Source organism: Microcaecilia unicolor, chromosome 14 (genome assembly GCF_901765095.1).
Source record: "Microcaecilia unicolor chromosome 14, aMicUni1.1, whole genome shotgun sequence".
NCBI lineage: Eukaryota > Metazoa > Chordata > Amphibia > Gymnophiona > Siphonopidae > Microcaecilia > Microcaecilia unicolor.
In genome coordinates, this window is record NC_044044.1 from 21607919 (window position 1) to 21630803 (window position 22885).

The 22885-nt window shown below is 46.8% G+C and overlaps 1 protein-coding gene across 1 annotated transcript in view; it reads left to right on the forward strand.

Moving 5' to 3' along the window:
• The first annotated feature begins 9661 nt into the window (after positions 1 to 9661).
• NAT16 (N-acetyltransferase 16 (putative)) overlaps positions 9662 to 22885 on the forward strand; it is a 28102-nt gene continuing 14878 nt past the window's right edge. The window contains 1 exon segment of the mRNA XM_030187942.1: positions 9662 to 9707. The gene's annotated coding sequence lies outside the window, so the exon portion shown is untranslated.

The window sequence follows — 22885 nt, forward strand, 5'->3', positions numbered from 1 at the left end:
TTTTGTTTATTTTGAATTTTACTATACTGCTTTTCTTTTTGTAAATCAAAGTGATGCACAAACAAATAAGGAAAACAGAAAGGAACGCCATTATTAACAGGACAAAAAAATAGGAGAATCAGAGGAGGACGAAAAGACAGGGATAAATGAGCACATCAGATACTCCCTCAAACAGAGCCTTCATACGCTAGAGTGAAGAGATGGGGTTTAAGCAGTGCATATTTCCTAGCAAAAAAAGGTGCCTGTACTCAAATGCTAGGCCATTCTTCAGGGGTGGGCTAATCACTGAGAGACCCATCCCACAATAGCCAAGCCCCCTGCAACCAGTCACAGAAGCTACGACAAGGCAGAATTGGTGTGTAGAGCCTCAGCTCTTTCATTAAAACTTGGGGTTGGGTCAATTTTAGCAGACAACGGAAAAGGTGCGGGTACTCAGTACCCCCAAGTAACCCCTCAAAAAAAGCCCTGGTTTTAAGCCAGTCTTATATTTGGGGTAAGATGAGTGAAGCTGTAATTGAACGGGGAGGGAATTCCATAATGACAGACCCAGAATAAAAGAAACCATCATTTCCTGTTGAATCCAGATGAGCAGTAGAGACCGATGGAATGGCCAACCAGAACCCACAAGAGGAATGAGGGGTTGGTGTATTCTGGATGACCTGTAATTGTTTAATAACATAATTAGGGAGACCCATGGAGATCATTTCATCCAGACATGATATGACAATAGCATAGAGAAGTAGAAGGTGACATGGAGCTTGATGGGGCCTGCAAATCATTTGAAATTGACACAATGCCCAGAAACAATTTCGAACTATAGATTTCACTTGGGGTTCGAAGGAAAGGTGCTAATGAATAACGACCCAAATATCAAAACAATTTTACTGAAGGTAGATTGAACCTAACAGGGAAGGGTGGCAGAGGGTTAGTAATCCAACTGGCAGAAGACTTTAAGGGACTCAGTACAAGACAATTGGAAGTTAACTCACGATGCAACATTGTCAAGACAGGATTGAAACTGAGAGAAATCGGGAGATACAGATTGGAAGGCAGTGACAAGGAGAACATTGTCTACGTGGTAATGCATGGAGATTCCCCGTGGTTGTACAAAGGCAATGAGGGGACCAAAGAAAATATTAGAGAGGAGGGGGAACTGCCAAATGGTTAAACCAGTCCTGCACCTATTTCTTCTGACTAATCAATGCCAATTTGAAAGGGGGGGGGGGGAGAGAAAGTTTAATTCTTGTCATTCTTGTCTACTTCTTACCATCTCACTACACCTGTGCCTTCTTCAGATATTTCTCCATCTCCCACCACCTTTACATGCTTGCATTTCTAGAGAGCAGGGTGAAGGGGAGCTGGAATTACTTCAGCCTATGAGAGCTGGAGGTCCAGAGGTGCTGGCTCCCAGCCAAAATTTGAAAGGGGTCCCAAAGCCTACTGGCAAGCAGAATCTTCTTCAGCTTCAGGAAGGGTTGGAGCCTGCTGTGGCGTTGGAGCCCAGGTCTAGAACCCACCCCACCTCTGCTCCTTCCTACCACTCCCTCTCCTCAGGGACCAGTTCCCACCCAGAGCAGCCTAGTCAAAGGCTGGGATGAGTGGGTGGGATAATGTTACTTGTTTGTGTAGTCAGGACAAGATTTGAATAGCTCTGGGCTTATATTTTTCCGTGCTGGGGTTGGGATAAGGAGTTGCAAAGCACCTTTTCTCCTATTTTGGGCAGGATTTGCATGCTATATTCAGGTGTGAGCTCCCATGGGTCACCCAGAGAGCAAGAGAGGGAGGCAACTGAAAGGACAGGAAAAGAGTGAAGGTGTGAGAGAGAGAGAGAGAGAAAGGTGAAGAGAGTGGGAGATAGAAAAGGAAGGGAGAGAGACAGACAGAGATGAAAAGACAGAGGAGAGGGAGATAGAGAAAGAGGCAGATGAATAGAGAGGGGAATAGGAAAGGAGAAGGAAAAAGAGAGTTGAAAGAACAGGAAGAGAGTGAGAATGAGAGGGAGTAGAAATACAGAGAGATGGGTGATCAGAGAGGGAGACAGAAACAGAAAAGGAATGGAGAGAGCGAGCGGTGAATAAGAAAAGGAAGAGACACGAAGGAAAGAAGAATGGGTGTGAATAGAGAGGGAGGCAGAAACAAAAAAGGAGAGAGAGTGTGTGTGTGTGTTTCTGTCTGCACCTGAACAAGAAGGAAATTTTGGAGGTTTTGGAAACACTCAGGGCAAGAGCTGGTGAAAGGGTAATGAGCTTCCTAGGTGAAACTTCAGTCTTACACCTTTCTTTCCCCCCCCCCACCCTCCCCATTGAACTTTCATACCTCTAGCCTGCAGGTCCCCTCCTCCAAGATTTTGAATTGCTTTGCCTGCAGAAGTATTTTGCTGTCGCTCTAGGTGGTCTTGCCTAATGGTTGGGCCAGCCCTGTATAGGAGGGCACCAGAAAGCTGCCACCCCTTCCCATATGTGCCAAATTATCTTACAATAGGAGTTGCCCAGCAGTGCCCGTCCCCCAGAAAATGCCACCCTAACAACCAGGAGAGTGTAGATGTGAGAAGGAAGCCGGACCCCTGCTGTCCCTGGTGGGGATGTTCGGTGGGAACTCCGTAACTTCCGATGAAGTCAACGCTTATGTGTGCGAGGGGTAGGAATTGAGTGATGAGGGCCAGCTGAAATTCCTAAATATAGAGGTGCTGAAGAGACGGAAGGATGGTTGGGGTTCAGCCCACACAGCTGGTCTTCCCAGTGCCTTTGAATGACTTACTCAACACACCCAGCTGTTAGCCACAAGGCCACGCCTGGGCTGCAATACCATCTAGCCCTCGAGAGTACCGCCTGACCACCTGCCATTCCCCTATCACTACAAAAAAAAAAAAAGTGAAACCAAATATTTCACCCTGAACATGGATTCCTTTCACTGCAACAGGTGTTGGGATTTCTCCAGCAAAACACACTTATTTCTGGCTCTGTATCTTAGAGAGAGTCTGTTCATGGTATGTGTTCGTGTGTGTCTGTGTAACGGTGTAATGTATGTATGTAGGTCTCTGCGTGTTCCTTCTATACATATTGTAGTGTATGTTTATTATTGATGTAGTTAGTTTGTTGCATTTGTAGCCCACATTTTCCCACCAATTTGCAGGCTCAATGTGGCTTACGTTATGCCGTAATGGCGATCGCCATTTCCGGATAGAGAAATACAAGTGATATTGCATTAAGGTGCATAAATGGTAAAGCATTGAAGTTCCTAAATGATAAAGTGAGTTATAGAATAAGTTAGACAGTCAACTACAGAAAGTTCATTTCCGGTATGTGAAATAAAGTGGTAGTGCGTATTGCGTAACTTTCATTAGTAGCACGTAGGTTATCAGTCTAGTGTGGAGATTTCGGTTTTGTCTAGTTCATGTAGAGTCTAGTTGTCCAGTATTTAGGATGGGTCATTATGGTATGCCTTTTTGAACAGGTTGGTTTTCAGTAGTTTTCGGAAGATTGCTAGGTCGTGCATTGTTTTTATGGCCTTCGGTAGTGCGTTCCACAGTTGCGCGCTTATGTAGGAGAAGCTGGATGCATATGTGGATTTATATTTAAGTCCTTTGCAGCTGGGGTAGTGGAGATTCAAGAATGTGCGTGCTGATCTTTTTGTGTTCCTAGTTGGCAGGTCTATGAGGTCTGACATATATACCGGGGCCTCACCGTGAATGATTTTATGGACCAGGGTGCAAACTTTGAACGCAATTCGTTCTTTTAGTGGGAGCCAGTGTAGTTTTTCTCTTAGGGGTTAGGCGCTTTCGTATTTAGTTTTTCCAAATATGAGTCTGGCTGCTGTGTTTTGGGCAGTTTGGAGTTTCTTAACGATTTGTTCTTTGCATCCAGCGAAGATGGCATTGCAATAGTCTAGGTGGCTTAGCACCACTGATTGCACTAGGCTGCGGAATATTTCCCTTGGGAAGAAAGGTTTTATTCTTTTGAGTTTCCACATTGAGTTATTACATTTATAACCCACTTAAGTAGAAATAGGACACACCAGAACAATAACTGACAACAACTCATCTCCATCTTATTGTTTGCATTGAAAATGATTTAGCCGGCCACTGACCAGTTACATCACTTGGTCAGGACTAGCCGCTAATATTAAGTGGCACTTAAGCAGTTTAGCACCACTGAAATTCACGGTTTGGGTCAAACACAAAGCTGACTATGTTGGGAGTGTTCCTAGCCACTTAAGTGGCCAGGGTTAGTGCACACAAGTCTGTCCTATTGTTATGCAGTAACCCATGGCTGCGTAAGTGATGAATATTGACTTAAGTGGCTACGTGTTCACTGGCTTAAAAATAACCGGATATTCAAAGCCGAATTCCGGATACCGCCCACCTTTGAATATCCAGGGATAACACTGTCGGTGGTGAGAAAAACGCTTACCCTCGACAGCTGAACATTGATCCCTGTGTTTCTAGGTTCTTCCGAAATTCTGATACAGAGAACAACGTGTGAAAACTACCAGGTAACTTGTTCCATAGAAGCAGACTTGCCATGGACAAGGTACTGACCAAATTATTAACATAACACACTTTTGCCGGGGAGGATTGCACCAACCGTCAACTTTCTGTTGAGCTCAGTGAACAGACCGGGTTATAGAGTCTTAATACGTGTTTGAAATTTGACTATTTCAAACATGTATTAAGACTCTATAACCAGGTCTGTTCACTGAGGTCAACAGAAAGTTGACAGTTGGTACAAGAGTAATATCATTCAATGTCTTAAACATCAATATTTAATATTGCACTCGAAAATATACAGGAAGTCAATGCCTTCATCGAGGCAGACACAGGATCAGTTCTTTGGAGCCCTGCAATCAATTGATGGGCGCATCTCTGTGGGAAAGTCTCCATCTGCAACTGTGGGAAAGCATCTTTGTGTGTATGTACCTATGTCTTTGTGTATGACTGATATGTGTGTGTGTGTGTGTGTGTGTGTGTGTGTGTGTGTACCTGAGTCTCTGCATGCATGTTTCCATGTGTATGTGTGCATTTGTGTCTTTGTATAAATGTTTCCTTACTTGTGTAAAATAAGAACATAAGGGTTGTCATACTGGGACAGGATAAAGATCCATCAAGCCCAGTATCCTGTCTCCAAAGTGGCCAACCCAGGTCACAAGTACCTGGCAAGATCCCAGAACAGTAAAACAGATTCTATTCTGCTTGTCCTAGAAATAAGCAGTGGATTTTCCCACGTCCATCTTAATAATAGCTTATACACTTTTCTTTTAGGAAATTATCCGAATCTTTTTAAAACCCTGCTAAGATACCTGCTTTTTAACCACATTCTCTTCTCTCAAAAGTAGTTTATCATGTTCTCTGGCAAAGAATTCCAGAATTTTAATTACACGCTGAGTGAAGAAATATTTTCACTGGTTTGTTTTAAATTTACTACTTAGTACCTTCATTGCATGCCCCATAGTCCTAGTATTTTTGGAAAGGGTTACCAAGTGAGTCATCGCCTACTCGTTCCACAGCACTCAGTATTTTATAAGCCTCTATCCTATCACCCCTCAGCCATCTCTTCTCCAAGCTGAAGAGCCCCAGCCGCTTAAGCCTTTCTTAATTCCACTCACATCTTTTTTGAGATGCAGTGACCATTCTACTCTGGGCAAGTGTATTGTGTACATGTGTTTCTGTGTGTGAACCTGTGAGTGTTTGTATGTGCTGTATGCAAGTAAAGTGTGTGCATGCTTTTGCAACACTGTGTACGTGTGGGCCTAAATGCGTGCAACGACAGTGTTCATATACGTGTGTGTGTGAGGATAATTCTGAAAAGCTTGCTGAAATGTGGCAGGATGCTGCATGCCAAGTGTGAATTCTACATGGCAATTATCCCCTGGATTCTATATATGGCACCTAAAATTGGACATGTGTTCAAGCTGAAGGTGCAACTTAATTGAGTAATTTATTTATTTAGATTTTGCTCACACCTTTTTCAGTAGCAGCTCAAGGTGAGTTACATTCAGGTACTCTGGATATTTCTCTGTCCCAGGAGGGCTCATAATCTAAGCTTGTACCTGAGGCAATGGAAGGTTAACTGACTTGCCCAAGCTCACAAGGAGCAGCAGTGGGATTTGAACCGGCCACCTCTGGATTGCAAGACCGGTGCGCTGACCACTAGGCCACTCCTCCACTCCGGAATCTTGCTGTTCTTTGGGGTTCTACATGGAATGTCGCTACTCTCTGAGATTCTGCATGGAATCTTGCCAATTTTTAAGATTCCATAATCTTTATTTATTTATTTAGATTTTGCTCACACCTTTTTCAGTAGCAGCTCAAGGTGAGTTACATTCAGGTACTCTGGCTATTTCTCTGTCCCAGGAGGGCTCACAATCTAAGTTTGTACCTGAGGCAATGGAGGGTTAAGTGACTTGCCCAAGATCACAAGGAGCAGCAGTGGGATTTGAACCGGCCACCTCTGGATTGTAAGAGCGGTGCTCCAACCACTAGGCCACTTATCACACAATTCTAGGCAATAGTCTGGCGCTAACAACCAATTACTACTGTTAATTGGCTCCAGTTAGGATTCACATATCCATCTTGGTAGGCGCTATTCTATGTGTGCTAATTTTATAGCAGGCAAGTGAAAGAGGGCAGGGGCATGGGTGGGTCAGGGCGCTCACTAAAGATGCAGGGGATTTGTGCCTAACCCTATGCCCCAGGACTTACACCAGGTTTCAGTTGGTGTAAATCCTCGTGCCCCAAAGTTTGGTGCAGAAATCGACTCTAGATTGTAAGCTCTATTGAGCAGGGACTGTCTCTCTGTGTCAGGTGTTCAGCGCTGCGTGTGTCTGGTAGCGCTATACAAATGCTAATAATAATAATAATAAGTGCTATTCTATACATGACAACACAAGTAAAAGCTGCATGCTGATTTTTTTCTGTAAAGGATGTGCCCTTTATAGAGTCATGCTTAGGCGAGGGAATTGGTACCAACTTTAGGTGACAGACTTACGCCTGCTAAAACCTGGTGTAAACGTCGGCGCCCAAGTTAAGTGTGCCGAGGCCGTATTCTATGATTATACATGCAACTTTTTTGGAACGCCCCTGATGTGTTTCCAAGTTTAATCAAGGTTTCCTACCCCCCACCCACCGGGAACATGCCTACGGCCACGTCCCCTTTTCGAGTTACGCACTAGTACAGTTCATAGCACGCAGCCAGATGCCCCGTGAAAATTTTAATAAGTGCCCCTTTAACATCGACACTTGGCAGCTGATTTATTGCTGGTTAAAGGCTTGCTACTTGATTAATTTGCACACGGGTCTCAGGCACCTGCATCGTATATAGAATCCAGGGGTAAGCGTGAACATGCACGTGCACAATTATAAAATGAGAGGAAGTGGGCACGACTGTTTGTGTGTGCGCCCCTGAAGATGGAAGAGAGCGGCAAGTTCGAGCACCGTATATAGAATCCAGGGGTAAGCGTGAAAATGCACGTGCACAATTATAAAATGAGAGGAAGTGAGCACCACTGTTTGTGTGTGCGCCCCTGAAGATGGCAGAGAGCGGCAAGTTCGGGCACTGTATATAGAATCCAGGGTTAAGCATGAAAATGCACGTGCACAATTATAAAATGAGATGAAGTGGGCACGACTGTTTGTGTGTGCGCCCCTGAAGATGGCAGAGAGCGGCAAGTTCGGGCACCGTATATAGAATCCAGGGTTAAGCGTGAAAATGCACGTGCACAATTATAAAATGAGATGAAGTGGGCACGACTGTTTGTGTGTGCGCCCCTGAAGATGGCAGAGAGCGGCAAGTTCGGGCACCGTATATAGAATCCAGGGTTAAGCGTGAAAATGCACGTGCACAATTATAAAATGAGATGAAGTGGGCACGACTGTTTGTGTGTGCGCCCCTGAAGATGGCAGAGAGCGGCAAGTTCGGGCACCGTATATAGAATCCAGGGTTAAGCATGAAAATGCACGTGCACAATTATAAAATGAGATGAAGTGGGCACGACTGTTTGTGTGTGCGCCCCTGAAGATGGCAGAGAGCGGCAAGTTCGGGCACCGTATATAGAATCCAGGGTTAAGCGTGAAAATGCACGTGCACAATTATAAAATGAGATGAAGTGGGCACGACTGTTTGTGTGTGCGCCCCTGAAGATGGCAGAGAGCGGCAAGTTCGGGCACCGTATATAGAATCCAGGGTTAAGCGTGAAAATGCACGTGCACAATTATAAATGAGATGAAGTGGGCACGACTGTTTGTGTGTGCGCCCCTGAAGATGGCAGAGAGCGGCAAGTTCGGGCACCGTATATAGAATCCAGGGTTAAGCGTGAAAATGCACGTGCACAATTATAAAATGAGATGAAGTGGGCATGACTGTTTGTGTGTGCGCCCCTGAAGATGGCAGAGAGCGGCAAGTTCGAGCACCGTATATAGAATCCAGGGGTAAGCGTGAAAATGCACGTGCACAATTATAAAATGAGAGGAAGTGAGCACCACTGTTTGTGTGTGCGCCCCTGATGAAGATGGCAGAGAGCGGCAAGTTCGGGCACCATATACAGAATCCAGGGTTAAGCGTGAAAATGCACGTGCACAATTATAAAATGAGAGGAAGTGGGCACGACTGTATGTGTGTGCGCCCCTGATGAAGATGGCAGAGAGCGGCAAGTTCGGGCACCGTATACAGAATCCAGGGTTAAGCGTGAAAATGCACGTGCACAATTATAAAATGAGATGAAGTGGGCACGACTGTTTGTGTGTGCGCCCCTGAAGATGGCAGAGAGCGGCAAGTTCGGGCACCGTATATAGAATCCAGGGTTAAGCGTGAAAATGCACGTGCACAATTATAAAATGAGATGAAGTGGGCATGACTGTTTGTGTGTGCGCCCCTGAAGATGGCAGAGAGCGGCAAGTTCGAGCACCGTATATAGAATCCAGGGGTAAGCGTGAAAATGCACGTGCACAATTATAAAATGAGAGGAAGTGGGCACCACTGTTTGTGTGTGCGCCCCTGAAGATGGCAGAGAGCGGCAAGTTCGGGCACCGTATATAGAATCCAGGGTTAAGCGTGAAAATGCACGTGCACAATTATAAAATGAGAGGAAGTGGGCACGACTGTTTGTGTGTGCGCCCCTGAAGATGGCAGAGAGTGGCAAGTTCGGCACCGTATACAGAATCCAGGGTTAAGCATGAAAATGCACATGCACAATTATAAAATGAGAGGAAGTGGGCACCACTTTGTGTGTGCGCCCCTGATGAAGATGGCAGAGAGTGGCAAGTTCGGGCACCGTATACAGAATCCAGGGTTAAGCGTGAAAATGCACGTGCACAATTATAAAATGAGAGGAAGTGGGCACGACTGTTTGTGTGTGCGCCCCTGATGAAGATGGCAGAGAGCGGCAAGTTCGGGCACCGTATACAGAATCCAGGGTTAAGCGTGAAAATGCACGTGCACAATTATAAAATGAGAGGAAGTGGGCACGACTGTTTGTGTGTGTGCCCCTGATGAAGATGGCAGAGAGCGGCTCGAAGCTTCTCTGAAGGTGGCAAATTAGCCCAGGCTCATGTCAGGAGGAATGGGCTGCCCGGTGTGGGCTGTGCTTGGAAAGGAGGAGCCAGGGCTGCTGGCGCTGGTTTATATTGAGCTGCCGGAGCAGCAATGAGGCAGATCAGTAGCAGCGGCAAGAAGCGGAGCAGGATCTCGTCCGTCCCCGAATAGTGCCAAGCCGAGGTAAGCTGGAGCCAGCCGGGAGCAGCTGCTCACTGCCATCCTCCTCAAAGCTTAGCCCCGGCGCACCTTCCGTCTCTTTTTCATTATCTCTGCTGCTCCTGAGCTTTTTTTTTTTTTTTTCTCTTTGTTTCATTTCATTGCCAGCAGGGCTCAGATCGCCCTCACTTTCTCCTGCTTGTGAAGGACGCTGACGGTTCTGTTGAGCAGCAGAAATGAGGTTTTATGATTGCACCAGGGGCAGCTGGAATTCCTAGGGTGGGGGGTGGTGGGGGTGGTCTGTCTCTCTGCATTAAGATGTCTCTCTCTTTTTTTTTTTCACGGCTGTCTCTTCTCGCAGAGGGGAGGAGAAAGGGGACTTGGAGACATATCTGGCAGTCACCAAGGTCTCCCAAAGTCTGAGGGGGGGGGGCGACCAGCGCCAAAGACAGAGAAACCTCCTCTCTCCCCTCTCCTTTCCCCTCCCTCCCAGCCTATTTTCCTTGTCGCTCTCCCTCCTCTCCTCTGCATCCCTCCTTCCTTATTCTCTTCATCTTCCTCTCTCTGGGCCATTTTTCCTTTTCCCCCTCTCTCTCTCCTTCAATTTCCTTCCCTTAATGTTTCCCTCTTCCCTTCTTCGCCCTGTATCTAAGGCTTTGTATTAAAAGGCAGCAAGTGTCTCTCTCAATCATTAAAATGGGTTCAGGAAAGGAACCAGCAGGTCTGTCCCCTAAATAGGAGTGGAACAATGGACTAAGAAGCGGGGGGGGGGGGGGGGGACCCAGAATTCGAATCTCACCTCCACTCCGTGTGACCTTGGGGCCAGTCACTTAACCTTCCATTGCCTAAAGGTACAAATTTAGACTGTGTAAGCCCCCCTGGGATCAGGAAAATACCCACTGTATCTGAGCGGAACTCACTTAGAGCCACCAAATGAAAAGAGGTGAGGCCAGAGCTAAAAATAATCTGGATTCTGAACGTTACTTTAGTGGCAAGAAAGGAAAATCTTGCCCCTGACTCCTCCTATCCAGCCCCCCCCCCCCCACCCTCCCTTCTGCTCTCTGGAGGGCATCAGCCAGGGATGGGGGGAAGGTATCTGGCATATTTGTAGCATCAGGAGACTGAGTGTGAACACGACCAAGGAAATCCAGCCATCCCTGGGGAGCAGAGCCGGGATCCATCACCTGCAGCCTCCTCCAGGGATCTCTCTCATCAGCCTCAGGTATGGAGGGAGAGAGGAGGCCTGTGTGCCTAGGCAGATGGGTGGGGGGTGGGGGAGAAAGCGGCTTTGACAGCTGAAGTGACAGGGGCTGACTGATGGAAATCTGTGCCCAAGTACAGGCTGCTTCCTTTTATCTCCCCTCCTCTCTCTCTCTCTCTCTCTCTGCCATCTTTCTGCTTTTCATCTATTTCCCTATCTCCCTTCTCCTTGCTTTTTTTTTTTTTTCTGTCTCTCCCCCCTTCCCATCTCTCTCTCTCTTTTCTTCTGGTGCACATGCAGCCCTCCTCCCAGGGTTTGCTATATTTAGAGCTCAGGCTGTTTTTCTGTCTCATCTCTCTCCTGACTTACAATCTGGGGCCTCCTTTGTGTGCTTTGCTTTTCCGCAGCAGCTTGAGATAAAAAAGCCTCACTGGAGCCTGTGAATCCAGCCATGCCCTTGCCCACGCTGGCACTTCGCCAGGACAGATCGGGTATGGGGGGGGGGGGGGAGAACAGGCATCAGTTAGGGGCTGTGCAGTCTTAATTTTCCATCCTCACTTCTGCAGCCTTTTGCTTTTGTTTCTGAGGCTTGGAAGGGGGGGGGTGGGGAGGTGAAGTGACACTGCACAGATCCCCCTTCTGAGTTATGCCCCCCCCCCCACTCCTTTGCCAGATCCAGACGCTGCCTGGAGAGGTGATTTCAGGGGGTCTGCTCTGAGTTACTTCCGGAAGTCCACAATTCAAGCTTCTGTGCTTGCCAGGCATTTGAACAAAGGGTGCTTTGGCCACCCAGGCGATGGGTTTTTCCTTGCCTGTGTCTAGGCTGGCATCTGAGTCATTACCGCCTGGCTCCAGCATAGCACTGGCCGCACAAGGCCTGCTTTGTCCTGCTGGTCTTTAACATGGGCAATTCACAGTCAGTGAGGGATGGTGTCCATCTCCAGCAGCCTGCACAGAGCTCCACCACACACTCCCCTCATCCTGAGCTATCCACATCACTTTTCTGCTGGAAAGGTTGCAGGTGGGAGGGGAGCAGTGAGATGGGAGGGGGAATAAAGCCCAACCCTGGTTATTCCCCCTGCAGGTGGTCTTCAGGGGCTAGACTTCAGCTGTACAGATTTATAAGATGCTAAAATGTCTGGCTGAAAGGCTAATCCCATCTTTCAAAAAATATTGTGGAAAATCTCGCTGTATTTTTCAATTTTCATTAAAAAAATGTTTAAAAAAACATTTTAAAACCGCAATCTCAGGGATAAGGGAGCTGAAATAAACTTCTTGAATCCTACAGAAACAACAGCTTACCGTTATATCATCGCCGCTCTCAAATAACCCTTCCAGCGAAACAAGGATGTGCGTTCGTTTGAAACAACATGGAATATCCCATGTTGTTTCGTGATATTGGCAAAAAAAAATGAGCAGATAAAAGATTGATTTTTTTATCTAATGTTTGGAAATAGTGTGCTTTATTGACAGCATTGCTCCTGTGATGGCAGAATTTAAATAAAAAAAAAAAAAAAAACATTTCCAGACATAATATGGGAAACGACAGAAGAGAAAAATGTCCTGACTGCACAACCCTGGTATTTTCATTTATCATCCCCATAAAAAGTAACTTTAAATCTCTTCTTCTCGCACTCACTTAAAAAACAAAAAAGCAGAGAAATTGCTTCGGCCATGGTCATTAACAATATGTATCCAATGAGGTTGGGGGACACATTAAGCCTCCCCCCTCCCCTTATTATACAAGTTCTCAGCGAAAACGACCGTCCTTCGCTCATGCCTCCATCCCAATATTTGATCCTGCCAAAAAAATAATAAAAAACCTTCAAGAAATAGGTCACTTCGCCTCCCTTTGCCCAGCTGCTCCCCAGGCCCCTCCAGGAGAAACTTCACAGCAAAAGGGATCCTCAGTTAATTACTTTACCTATTTTCACTTTTTAGAATAGCGGTTCTCTAACTTTTCTGAGGGGGACCACCGGCCAGTGAGGTTTTCAGGATATCCTTAATGAATATGAATGTGACAGGTTTATTTACTTATTCAACAAATCTATCCCACGACGACTCTAGGCAGGTTACCACCGAGATACACAATAAAAGAAATACAATGAAATAATTTCCTAAGCGTATTACAAACACAGTAACCTCACTGGATTAACAGGGGATGTGAGACCATTCACCCTCCTGTTAACGTTTTGCATAAATAAGAAACAACTTTATAAGAAAATTAACATTTATTGGAAAACAACAAGGCCGCAGCCTTCTCTTTTAATGGTGATATACAATATACTACCTGAGCTGTGAAATTCAAAACAACAAAAACAGATGCCCTTCTATACCAAGCAAGGTGTCCAGCTCACTCTAACCAAAAGTAAGATATTCCCTTGCCCTGCCATATCAGCTAGGACAAGTTAAACCAGGCCTAGACCTCCAGGCCTGGACTTGCTAGCACAGGCCCAAGTTGGCCCAACACTGACCACCCGATGAAAGTTAAGACCTCCTTTGAAGGTGTCCTATCTCCGGTACCCCCCAAAGCTGCAACAAAGCACGACTCTCGGTACTACAGGGTGGGTGTCACAAGCAAATGAAATGCCTCTGAGGAGCAGGAAGAATCCTGCCTTTAAATAACCCCCACCTTAACCCTCCCTGCAGCATGCACAGGAAAATTCCATTGGGGATTAATTCCCACTGCTGAAATTTCAAAGGATGCTGGCCAATCATGGTCTTTTCTTTCCTCCCCCCCCCCCCCCCCCCCACCCTCCAATTCAAAACTCACTCCACCCCCTAGCCTGGGCAAGCAAGGCCTCTCCTGAAGCCCACTATGGTCACCCAGGCTAGCTTTGAGTGAAGCTCACCCTCCTGTTAAATTTTGGGTTCCGGACAAGCCGGTCCCCCCTTTGTCAACATATCTCAAGTTTCACATCAAAATCTTAAGAAAGGACCTACTGAGAGAAAAGCGTTTTCGATTGTTTTCTGAAAGTAATTGTTGATTGGTTCTGTTGTAAATTCTGTAGCAAGGTGGTGCATAATTTTGAGCCTGTAGGCCATAAAAATGGAATCTCTCTCTCCAATCTGACATGTTTGAAAAAGGGCACGTTTATGCACGGATCTTAGGTTTCAGGTTAGTCTATAGATTCTCAGGGCGGCAGCAGTGACATAGCTAGGTAGGGCCACGGGGGGCCTGCCCCCCCCCAAATTTGATCTGGACCCCTCATTGGCTGGTGGGGGTTCCCAGCCCCTGTCGGCTGAATACTTCATCCTGCGCTGGTCTGCCTGCCGTGCTCTCTCTTCCCCTTACATTGGGCACGTGCCTTTTGGTGAAACTGAGCAGGCTCAGTTTCACTAAAAGGAGCATGCCGGACGTGAAGGGAAGCGAGAGCAGGGCAGGCAATGCGGAGGCACCAGAGACCAGTGCTGGAGAAAGTCTTCAGCTGGCGGGGGGGGGGGGGGGGGGGGTTGACCCCGTCAGCCAAGGTATTTGTGGCAGCGGTGCTTCAGCTGGCGGGGGTTGGGGACCCCCGCCAGCCAAGATGTTACAGCGGCAGCAGTGGGTGGCGGGGCTGTAGAGGGGGGGTGGCAGGGCGGTGACTAAACTGTGCCCCCCCCCACCTTGGGCTCTGGCCCCCTCCCACCTCGAGGTCTGGCTACGCCCCTGGGTGGCAGTAAGGCACAAAGGAAACACATTATGGGGGGGGGGGTCTTTTACAAAGGAACACTAGCATTTTCAGTGCACGCTAAACGCTAGAAACGCCCGTAAAAATAAACGGGTGTCTTGAGCATTTAGCATGTGCTTATTTTTAGTGTGGTTAGAAACGCTAGTGCGCCTTTGTAAAAGAGCTCCATAACGCTTTAAAAACCAACCCATAACACTAGAAGCCAGTCTAATTGCATTAAAAGTAAAGTGATCGTATATAACGGAGGTGAAGGCATGCAATCTGTCTCATGCATATTTATTAGGAATATCCTCCAGGACAGGTTTGAGAACCACTGTTCTAGAATATTCTAATTAAAATATTTATCAGTAGGCAAGGGGGGAGGGGAAGACGTTAGGAGAGGTGGGGATTCAGAGTCTGAAATCAGATTTATGGGTTTTTTTTTCAAAACCAAGAGGACTTCGTGGGTGAGGGGTGTCAGCTGCACGTTCAATTTGAATTTGAGTCCTGTTATATTAAAAAAAAAGTTATTTACATCACACAAAGAGGAACATTGTGCTGTAAGAATGGAAAAACACCAAGAGAGACCAAATAAGTAAACTATGGCTATTTCTGCCTCTTAAGTGTGAAAATTAAGTGTTCCCTGCTGGAAGGAAAGTAGAAGCCTTCAATGTTCCTGCAAAGCGCCAAAGGAATGGGAGGGGCAGCTCGAAATATCTTTCGAGAATTTAGTTTAGTGGACTGGGATATTATAGTTTCATGTCTTGTTTCCAATGGGGTCTTGGAGGGACAGAGTGACCCCTCAGGGTCCAACACACAGGGCCAGTGAAAGAGCCGGGGATTAGAACTGAGGCATAGGGGGAGAAAGTGACCCCTCAGGGTCCAACATTCAGGGCCAGTGACAGAGCTGGGGATTGGAACTGAGACATAGGGGGAGAAAGTGACACCTCAGGCCCAACATGCAGGACCAGTGACAGAGCCGGGGATTAGAACTGAGGCATAAGGGGAGAAAGTAGCTCCTCAGGGTCCAACATGCAGGGCCAGTGACAGAACCGGGGATTAGAACTGAGGCATAAGGGGAGAAAGTAGCTCCTTAGGGTCCAACGTGCAGGGCCAGTGACAGAACCGGGGATTAGAACTGAGGCATAAGGGGAGAAAGTAGCTCCTCAGGGTCCAACATGCAGGGCCAGTGACAGAACCGGGGATTAGAACTGAGGCATAAGGGGAGAAAGTAGCTCCTCAGGGTCCAACATGCAGGGCCAGTGACAGAACTGGGGATTAGAACTGAGGCATAAGGGGAGAAAGTAGCTCCTTAGGGTCCAACGTGCATGGCCAGTGACAGAACCGGGGATTAGAACTGAGGCATAAGGGGAGAAAGTAGCTCCTCAGGGTCCAACATGCAGGGTCAGTGACAGAGCTGGGGATTAGAACTGAGACATAGGAGAAAGTGACACCTCAGGGTCCAACATGCAGGACCAGTGACAGAGCCGGGGATTAGAACTGAGGCATAGGGGGAGAAAGTGACCCCTCAGGGTCCAACATTCAGGGCCAGTGACAGAGCCGGGGATTGGAACTGAGACATAGGGGGAGAAAGTGACACCTCAGGCCCAACATGCAAGACCAGTGACAGAGCCGGGGATTAGAACTGAGGCATAAGGGAAGAAAGTAGCTCCTCGGGGTCCAACATGCAGGATCAGTGACAGAGCTGAGGATTAGAACTGAGGTCACTGGTGAGGGGAGCCATGAATACATGTTTGCCAGGCTTCTCAGCCCAGAGCTCCGTTTTCCCTCTGAGACTGCAGGTTCTCTGTCACTCTTTGCCTCAGCGGATTATTTTGGTCCTTGTCTCATTAGAGTTTCTCTCTCTCTACTTTTCCTTGTTAATAACACCTTTCAGCCTGACTCCTCTCATCCTGGAGAAACATTTCGCTGTCCCCCGCACTCACATCTGCTCTGCATCCCTCTCCTGTCCTGGTCCCAGCTCTGCGTTGGAGGTGAGTCACAGACACGAGACCCTCGAAATCTGCCTCCCTTTCTTTCTTCTCTCAGATTTAGATTTCCAAAATAATGCATAGTAATTTACACAGTGGACAACAAGGAAGAGTCAGTGGGGTCACCTGTGGAAAGGGGGGGGAGGGGTCGGTCCATGTGCAGTCTCAGCGTGCGACCTCATTTGCATCAATATTTCCATGGCCATGTTACTTCATTTATGTAAATATATGCATAAGCACAGTGCACCATTTGCATAATTATTTGTGTAAGTATGGGACCTCCTTTGATTACTGATTTGTATAACTAAGTGGCCTGTTCTGGCCACTGTTGGAGACTCTGTGCTGAGCTCGATGGACATCTGGTCATGCAAACAAAATATATTTATATACAAATTGTGCTGTCATTTTGGCAACTGTGACACAAAGGCCTCTCACTCTATGTGGAGGGGCATAATCGAACGTATATGGGCGGCCATCTTTATGGCCGGCGCCGCAAAGAGCGGTCCCGAACCGTATTATCGAAAAAGATGGGTGGCCATCTTTCGTTTCGATCATACGGTTGGGGCCGGCCAAATGCCTTGGATTTGGCCGGGTTTGAGATGGCCGGCATCGGTTTTTGCCGATAATGGAAGCCGATGCCGGCCATCTCAAACCCGGCCAAATCCAAGGCATTTGGCCATGGGAGGGGCCAGCATTTGTAGTGTACTGGCCCCCCTGACATGCCAGGACACCAACCAGGCAACCTAGGGGGCACTGCAATGGACTTTCTAAATTGCTCCCAAGTCCATAGCTCCCTTCCCTTGGTTGCTAAGCCCCCCCAAAACCCACTCCCCACAAATGTACACCACTGACATAGCTGTAAGGGGTGAAGGGGGGCACCTAGATATGGGTACAGTGGGTTTTGGAGGGCTCCCATTTACCACCATAAGTGGAACAGGTGTGGGGGGATGGGCCTGGGTCTGCCTGCCTGAAGTGCACTGCAGTACCCCCTAAAACTGCTCCAGGGACCTGCATACTGCTGTCAGGGAGCTGGGTATGACATTTCAGGCTGGCATACAGGCTGGCAAAAAATGTTAAAAATTTTTTTTAGGGTGGGAGGGGGTTGGTGACCACTGGGGGAACACGGGGAGGTGATCCCCGATTCCCTCCGGTGGTCATCTGGTGAGTTGGGACACCTTTTTGAGACTTGGTCTCAAAAATAAATGGACCAAGTAAAGTCGGCCAAATGCTCGTCAGGGTCGGCCTTTTTTTTCCCATTATCAGCCGAGGGCAGCCATGTGTTAAGCACGGCCCCGTCCCGCCTTCACTACGCCTCCAACACACCCTCTTACACTTTGGCCACCCCTGTGACGGACTGCAGTTGAAGCCGGCCAAAATCGGCTTTCGATTATGCCGATTTCGCCGGCCTTGAGAGATGGGTGGCCATCTCCCGATTTGTGTCGGAAGATGGCCGGGCTTCTCTTTCGAAAATAAGCAGGATAGTAACATAGTAGATGACGGCAGATAAAGACCTGCATGGTCCATCCGGTCTGCCCAACAAGATAAACTCATTACATATGGTATGAAGTGATACTTCACATGTATACCTGATCTTGACGAAAATGATAAAGGGGATGAGACAACTTCCGTATGAGGAAAGGCTAAAGCAGCTAGGGCTCTTCAGTTTGGAGAAAAGGCAGCTATGATAGAGGTCTATAAAATAATGAGTGGAGTTGAATGGGTAGAAGTGAAGTGTCTACGCTTTCCAAAAATACTAGGACTAGGGGGCATGCGATGAAGCTACAATGTAGCAAATTTAAAACGAATTGGAGAAAACTTTTCTTCACTCAACGTGTAATTAAACTCTGGAATTCATTACCAAAGAATGTGGTAAAGGCGGTTAGCTTAGCGGAGTTTAAAAAAGGTTTGGACGGCTCCCTAAAGGAAAAGTCCATAGACCATTATTAAATGGACTTGGGGAAAATCCACTATTTCTGGGATAGGTTAGGCCAGGGGTTTTCAACCCAGTCCTCAGGATATACCCAACCAGTGAGGTTTGCAGGATACCCACAATGAATATACATGAGATAGATCTGCATACAACACAGGCAGTACATACACGTTTATCTCCTGCATATTCCTTGGCGTATCCTGAAAACCTGGCTGGTAATTACCAATGAGTTACTGTGAACCGACGACGAGTAAAGCAAGCCATAGGTATCTCCAACCTACGTGAAACGAGTTGCTACTGAACGTTCTTATTGCGGTGTTAGAAGATATTTCTAATGGATATTGTTAGTCCAGGATGGTATGAGAACGTTTAATGAATATTTTGAGATAGCATCGGGATAAAATTAGTTATCTGACTCACTTCTCCAATGAATTGAATTGGCTACATTGCCATAAATGCAGATGTAGTACAGAGGTATGTGATACAGAACATGAGGCATAGATTGCAATAGATACTGCCATGATTCGCCTGTGATTTATTGACGTTACTGCTTGCTGTGTACTTGTGTTTACTTAGTTGTTTGCAGTGGCGTAGCCAAGGGTGGGCCCAGGCCCATCCACTTTGGGTTCAGGCCCACCCAATAACAGCACATCTCTAATGTGGCTGGCAGGGATTCCCAAGCCCCACCAGCCAAAAACTCCCAACTGTCCCTCCTATATACCTTTTAAATAGCAGATCTTTGCCTGCTACAAGCAGCGACTGATACATACTGTTCGCACCGGCCCTGCAGCCTTCCCTCTGATGTATTCCTGCTTATGCAGAAACAGGAAGTTGCATTAGAGGAAAGGCTGTGGGGACAACATGAGCAGTGTGTATTAGTTGCTGCTCGTTACCAGTGAAAATCTGCTATTTAAAAGGTATGCAGGGGAGGGGGATGCTTGAGAGACCATATGGCATGCAGGCAAGAGAGGGGGAGACCAAATTACTTGTGGGACAAGGCGGAGTTCTTCTGCCCACCCATCTTGGGCCCAGGCCCACCCAAAATTGGGTGTCTGGCTACGCCCCTGGTTGTTTGTTGAATGTGTTTTTAGCTGCGCATGTTGATTGGTTACCCGTCTTGGATAAAGGCTGGCTATAAATAATAAAAACATTAACGTAAACTTGTAGAGTAGGTGTGTTATAGGAACTGACCGATATCTTTGGCAACACTTTTTCTTATATCTTCTTAGGAACCTTCAAATCTAAATTTACAATCATATCAAGGTCCTAAAACCAATTAAGTACATCATATTTTACCCCTACAGCATCGTAACACTTCTCATACTTCTTACTGTTCGCCTCAGCGGTGCTCATAGCCAACTTTCATTCAATGTTGGGACTATGTAAATGCACCAAATTCTTCATGGGCGATTTATATCGCATTCATTTTTTACCTTAATTTAGTAATATAATTTAAACGTCCTTCATGAAGTATTTATCTTAGCAATTAATCGGACTGGGGGGATCCGAAGTGTCCGACATGCATGTTTCGCCAGCTAGGCTGTGTCAAGGACTGCCCCTATGAATTAAACAGAAAACATCTCGGGTCTTCCAGTGTGAGTCATATCTACATTCCCCATACCAATTTGACCTCCCTTATAGGAACTGAGGCGTAGATGATTATACTGTATATAAGGGTGTAGTACAGAGGCTTAGATTGTAATACGTGGTGAGGTATGTGATATAGAAAATGAGGCACGAGGTGTATAAGTCAGAGATATGTACAGTAACATTGAGGCAGGTTCAATAAAGGAACAGGTATAGAAGGAGTCATTTTCAGACAGCTCACATAGGTGCAAAATTTGGCTAGGTGACCTTTCAAGATCCAAACTTAATCCAACACCTAGCTAACTTCTACCACCCAAGTCTTATCCCCATCTTAAGAAAAGCCCAAAATATTTAGCATCTGGCCTCCTAGGTCTCCATGACCTTGCTAGACAGTACCCAGTTACTACCACCCTGCTGAAACTGATACAGTTGGTACCCACCTGGTTCCCCATGGACTAATTGCTAGGTAGGCTTCTTCTGTTCTTTGCCTTTGTGTTTTTTTCACTGTCACCTTATCTTGCCTCTGTCCTTGAGGGTGTGGAGGGTAATACTGTAACCTTCTAAGCCTGATCTCACCACTGTCATAGGATATGGCATCAAAAAGTGATCCAGAGACCCATCCAGTGCTCCCAACTGGTCTCAGGGTTTCTCCTCACCTCTTCACCACTCTGCTTACCCCAGGTTTTCTTCACTTAGTCCACCCCTAGAGAGTTGCACAGGGTTAGAAATTTCACCCATTCCCACTGGAATCTAACCCTTACTCAACCATACCTGTTAAGATCCATTCCATCCCCACCCATCCCCTCAATTAATCTCCTCCATAATCTCCCTCATTCTTGCGGGCACTTCTTCAATTTCCCACCCAGACATCAAGTGCGTTTTCTCTGCGTTCACCTAAGACTATAAATTCAGTTAATCTCTCACTATTCGTTTACTTAATTTTACTAGTCATCAATATAGTTAATCCTTTCCAGTTTCATTTGTGTTCCTCAAAGTGACTTCCACAGTTTTTGTGGGCAGTGTTCACTATTCAACCAATGAGTGCTCCAAGTCTGGTGTTCTGGCTGCCTCTCTGGGTATTCCAAGCCTCATTCTGGTGCTCCAATGTCCTCTCTCAAAGCATTCAAAGCCTCACTCCGCGGTAATCCCACAGCAACATCTTCCACAACTGTGGGAATCTCACAATTCCAGAAGTCATACCCGCAAGATTCCCATGCAGCTCTCTAGTTACCCCTTCTGTCTTCAGCATATAATACACAGGGATATAGAATAGAGTAACAGAGGGATATAATGTACGTTAGTTTACATTTTGGGAAACAGGGGAGGGATTCCTTCCTGCTAGAAGTGTCAGAGCTGAGCCAGGGGCCTGAGTGAGGGATATGTGAAACGAGTAGACGATCTTGGGACAGGCATCGTAATTTCTTCGGAGTGGAAAGAGTGAGAACCCTGGGGCATACTTGGTGTAACTAATCTGTCAATAAATATTTAAGCAGAATAAATATTTATAACACAGATTTGTGTGCCTTGCAGTGAGTTTTCCATCCTCTGTCCCTCTGAGTCTTATTAATGTTCGCTGCCAGAGCAAAGCTCCAAAGCTTGGTTCCCCTAAAGATTAACTTAATAGCATCTGTGTACAACATTGTGGCCAATGAAAGAGAACCATTGGAAACTCGAGGTGAACCACCAGAAACTTTTCTTTTTAATGTCGGTGCAGAGGGATTATTGTTGTCTCTGTGATCATGAGTTTTATTCTGTCACTCAGCTCCTGGGGAACTGCAGAGAGCCTGAGAGGCTCCCCTTGTGTCTGCCTCGGCTCCTGGAAGAACTACAGTGTGAGCTGGAGATCTACAGCTGTACTGGATCTGCTCTTCAGAAAACTGCAGTGAGGGTTGGGGGACTGTGGTTGAATCTCGTTCAGCTCTTTGGGAAGCTGCAGTGAGGGCTGGAGGATCAGGATTGTATCTGGCTTAGCTCCTGGGAGAGATGCAGTGAAGACTGGAGGACTGTGAGGTGCAGTGAAGGCTTGGGGGACTGTGAGGTGCAGTGAAGGCTTGGGGGACTGTGGTTATATCTGGCTCAGCTCCCAGGAAAGCTGCAGTGAAGATTGTGGGATTTCAGCTGAATCTGGTTCAGCTCCTGTGATAGCTGCAGCACGGGGCTGGGGAATTTTTCAGCTCCAGAGAAAGCTGCAGTGGGGTATGGAGAACTGTGGTTATGTCTGGCTCAGTGTCTGGAAAAGCTGCAATGAAGGCTGAGGGATTGTGGTTGGATGTGCTTCAGGTCCTCAGAAAGCTACAGTGAGGGTTTGTCTCTATGGCTGTATGGTAGGGGAACATCTGGAGAACATGTAATGGGTCAGGCTGCAAGGACAGAAGGGGGTCTATCAAGTTCTTCCTTCTGATTACCTCACAGCTCTCGCTACACGTGAGCCAGAGACAGTGAAAAAACCCTGTGTATCCGTCGCCAGTTAGGTGACTCTGAAAAAAAATACCATCAAGACTCAGATCAGTATAAGGCCATATCACCTTACCCACAAGTATCTCTTTCCCTCTAAACACTTCTCCAAATTACTGTTAAATTAATTGTGTGCTACAGCCATTACGGCTGCTGACGGAATGTTCTGGAATCTCACCCTGATCAGTAAAAAGTTCCTTCCTAGGAAGGTGGTGAAACCTCCTACCTGATAATCTCATAGGAGACCCTCTCGTTTTGGTTGTTATAACTGGGTCACCCTTCCAAGACCCAGCCAGGGCCAACCCTGCTTAGCTTTCTTCCAAGTACCACGACTATCCGGTCTTACTCCTCAATGGACGTCTCTCTGATCTGGCCTCACAGGAGAGAGG